The sequence below is a fragment of the Marmota marmota genome, unplaced genomic scaffold (genome assembly GCF_001458135.2).
Source record: "Marmota marmota marmota unplaced genomic scaffold, marMar, whole genome shotgun sequence".
Lineage (NCBI taxonomy): Eukaryota > Metazoa > Chordata > Mammalia > Rodentia > Sciuridae > Marmota > Marmota marmota.
In genome coordinates, this window is record NW_026000026.1 from 4,770,541 (window position 1) to 4,774,939 (window position 4,399).

The following is a 4,399-nucleotide window of genomic DNA, read 5'->3' on the forward strand; positions in this document are numbered from 1 at the left end:
CGGCCCGCGGCTCTGATGGCCGCCCAGCCTCGGGGCCGTCCGGCTGCTGGGGGACGGGGCAGCCGCGCCGAGGCATGGACAGCAGCCCGGTCCCGCCCACGGCCCGGCCGATCAGCAGGCAGCGCGGTGCGCCATGGTCCCCAGGCAGACAGCAAGAGGGTCGAGGACGAGCTGCTCCGATCCTTCCGAGACTAGGGCGCCTCCTGAGCCATCCAGAGCCTGCGGAAGAAACAGAGACGGTCCAGGGCTTCTGTGTCGGGGCCACCTACCTGCACCAGCCCCCATCCTAGCCTTAGACCCTTCCTTGGTCCCTGCTGTCCTACCCTCTGCCACCCCTCTGCCCCTTCTTCACAGTCCCCACCCCCAGCTTCTTCTCACTGGTCGCAGCCCCAGGCCCAGGGGGCAGGGGCCTCAGGCTGCTCCTCCTGCCTCTGGGCGACATCTCTCTGGCCCAGCCCAGAGCCCCCCAGCCCTCTGCAACTTTCACAGGGGTCTTCAAGACCCGGCCTCCTGGGGCCGCGTGCCGCTCCCAGCCTGCCGCCCCACCTCCTGCCCTCCCACTGCAGCATGAGAAGCCACTTCAGCCACGTCAGGGACCACCGGGAAGGCCTGCGATAAGTCACCACCTCCTCTGCCCCCCGGACGGATGGAGCACCGGGGTCCCCGCAGGCCTTGTCCTGGGTGACTTTGGGCAGGCCACGACCCCTCTGTGCTGGCCTGTGGTGTGTCCACTTTCCCCAGAAATCTTTTCCCTGAGTCTGGACCCCTCTCCTCCCCCACCCCGGGCCAGCAGTGTCCACAGATCAATCCCTCGCTCCCTCCTCCTCCATCAGATCCCACTTTCAGCAAGAAAGGGTCTGAGGGACGCACGCCTACTCCAGCCCTAATGATGAATAATGGCTTAATGTGGGTGTTTACAGGGGACAGCCTGCTCTAATGGAGGAATTTCAGGCACAGACCAGAGCCAGGGAGGCGAGGGGCTCAGTCCCCTCTCCTGCGCCCCCACCTCCGGATCCGCCCAGCTCAGCGGCTCAGCTCCCCCGCCTCGGCCCTGGCCAGGCTGGACTGGATGCTGGGAGCCAAGGCAAATAGACTGCGGTTTGGTGGGGTGGGAGGGGAGACCCTCCAGTCACAACCCGAATACCAGGTGGCCTGTGGCAGTGTGTGTATGTGGGCCACCTAGGCCTGTGGCACTCGGGTAGGAGGCAGGTGGGGGAGGTGGGCGGCTTCCTGGAGGTGGGGTCTTCTGAGCAGGGGAGGAACAGGGTGGCATCCTGGTGGCAGGCGCACACACCAGCCGGGAGTGGTCTGGCTCGCGGGGAGTGAGGCTGGAACCTGAGGTGGGTGGCTGGGCAGAGGGACCAGGGCGGGGGCCGGTTTGCCCTGAGCCAGGACCAGGGGAGTGGCCTGAATCTCTAGGGAAGAGATGAAGCAGCTCTGAGGGTGGTGTGGCCTGTGCTCCTCCCAGTCTGGCTCTGGAAACTCTTGATGGAAGGGGCTTCAGGGCCTGGAGGCCTGGCTTGAAGGTGGAGGTGCCGTGAGGGATTCTGGGTAATGGCGGACACCAACGGTCCTCAGGGGAGAATGGGCCCTGAGCCCGCTGTCCCCTCCGTCCCTCCAGGCCCTACCCTGAACTAACCCCCCGTGTCCCACTGTGAGCGCCCCTCTTCCCTGTCCTGACCCCCACGGGCTATGTGAGTCTGGGCACGCAGCTCCCCCACCCTGTGGCCCACTCTGCAGTCCCCAGGCTGTGCTGCCGCCCCTGGGGACCTTCCCACATGACGGCGGCCCGGCTGGCATCACGAGGCTGGAGTTATGGGAGGAGGGGGCTGTGGGCTCCGAGGCCTTCATTTCCTGGAGCTTACGACTTCCCTGCGCAGCTGCGGGAACTGTTCCCCCGGCTCCAACAGTCAGTTCCAGGGCTGTCATTGCCCCGCAGGGATGCAGAGGGAGGCCCTGAAGGAGGGGGACCTCGAGGGCGGCCGGGGCTGCCCCCCCCCCCAGGACAGGCTCCGGGGAGAGGCCCAGGGTTCTCCCTCCCCCATGTCTTGGCTTATAATACCTTTTGCAAAGGGGGGGAGGGGCACTGTACTTGATCATTCATTCATTCATCAAACACCAGTGTCCACTGCAAGCAGGGTTCAGAAACGCACTGGGCTCACTCCCTCACGCATTCAGCAGACTGTTAAAATTGTCTTTCTGCCTGCGACAGTGAGGTCCAGTCAGTAATTAGAAGAAGGCACAGCTTTTCTGGCTATGCGTTTACTCTTCCCACAAATATTCACCATGCTTCCCTGACGCTGGCCCTGTGCTGGGCCCTGGGGACATGGCAGTAAACAGAACAGAGCCCGGGCCCCCTGTGGGACTGGCCTTCTGGGGCGGGGGTGGGGACCGACCATGACGGGACGAATCTACAACATGGTGTCAGGGCGAGGTAGGCATCGGGAGAAGACTACGGCAGGATGATGGAAGGGGTGAGTGTGGACAGGCCCGGGGAGGGGTCCTCAGAGCAGGGGGCATTTGGTGGAATGGAAGAATGAGGAGAGACTGGGTACAAAATGCTTCCCCACAGCGGAACAGCATGGAGACGGGTCCAGAGGCGGGGCCTTGCGGAGATGCCGCTTGCAGTCCAGGCCCCGGGAGGACAGGCAGAGGGTGACCTGGGGAAGGGCAGCCTGGGGCAAAGCCTGGGTGCGTCCCCACTCCAGAGGGGAAGGTGGAGTCGGGGCTGTCCAAAGTCGCACAGCCCCCAGCGATGGAGCGCCGCCTCGAACCCAGGACTTGGCTCCCCTGGGCTTGGGCACCTGTGGGGGATGGGCAAAGGTGCCCTGGGCTTGGCCACGTGCCCTGGCTGCCTGCCAGCTCTCGGCCGCTCTGGGCAGCCGCCAGCCGGCCGCAGACTCTGGGCCTCCTCCTCCTCCCCCTCCCCCTGTTCCAGCTGCTCTTCCTGGTAGGTGACAACTACAGACCCTGTCCTGGCATTCCGTCTGCCTGGGGGTGGCTTGGAGGCCCCGGGGCTGTGTCCAGCTCTCCTGAGACCCTCTGTGAGATGTCGTGCCTGTGGGTGGCCTTCCCGGGCACAGGTCTCAACCCTCAGCACAGATCCCCAGGTGGGGTCAGAGCTGAGCCCTGCCCTGCACCCCTCAGCCTCACCCCGCGGTGAGGAACAGCTCCGCCCTGCATGAGTCCCCACTCTGTGTTGTTCCAGTGAAAATCAATGGCTGGAGGCCTTGTCCCGCGAGGCAGGGGCCCGGACACTGAACCCGGTTTGAACATGGGGGTTCCTTCCAAACGCGTTTGACGGCCGTTTGTGGGGTGTTGGGAGGTGGGGTTTGTAAGAACCCGGGAGGTCGTGACCAGGAATTCAGGCAGCTCCCCAGGGGCTGGGTTGTGACTTCCGGAGCAGGGGTTACAGGAGAGGCAGCCCCGTCATATTATCCCGGCTGCCCACCTGCTTGCCCTCCCACCGTCTCCCATGGATTCATGCCCTCACCAAGTACCATGCTCTGTCCTTGAACTTGCCAGCCTCCAGGATCGTGAGCCAAAATAAACTTCTTTATACATAACCCAGCCCCAGGAATTCTGTTACAGCAACAGAAAACCAACTAAGACAAAGTCAGGGATGGTAAGTGCTTCAGAGAGAAGCAAGCAGGGGAGGGGGCGGTAGGATTTTCTAGCTACCTATCATCTGTCTGTCACTGAAGTGACCATTCATACAGGCTGCTCAAGGAAGGGCTCTGCTATCAAGATGCCGTTTGAACAGAGATCTGAAGTGAGGGCCGGAGCGGGCAGCTAGCTGTGCATTAGCAGCATTCCAGACAGAGGGACAGCAAATGCAAAGGCCCTGAGGTCAGTGCACATTGGGGGTGAAGGTGGGCAATCAAGGGACTCTGTGGTGCCAAAGTGGGGTGGGGGTGTGTGTAGAAGAAAATGTGGTCAGAGACGCGTGGAGGTGGCTTGACCTGAAGGTCTTTTCCTGTGGGTTGCACCACCTGGGAGGGTTTGTGCAGAGGAACCACACGAGCTGATTGGCTGTGGTTAAAGTGGAGGCGGCTGGGGATTCAGTGGATGACCAGTTGGGTGGTCATGGTGGCATGGAGCAGTGGGGCTCAGGTGGCCCCCATATGCTGGTGGGTCAGAGGCGTGCAGGGGAAAGAGAGCTGGGGCACGGCCACGCCTCTGGGTCCCTTTCACGGACCTGAAGACGACTTAGGAAGAGCAGACCCGGGGTCAGGGCCCCACGCTGCTCCGCAGTCTCCTGGTGGATGCTGACATCGAACGCCTGGTCGCCACGGGGAGGGGGCACTGAGCAGGCGCCTGGGCCCTGGGTCGGGAGCTGGGGGAGGTCGGGCCCCCGGTGGGACTGAGGTTGGGAGGGTGGACGGAGGAGTGGGGGGCA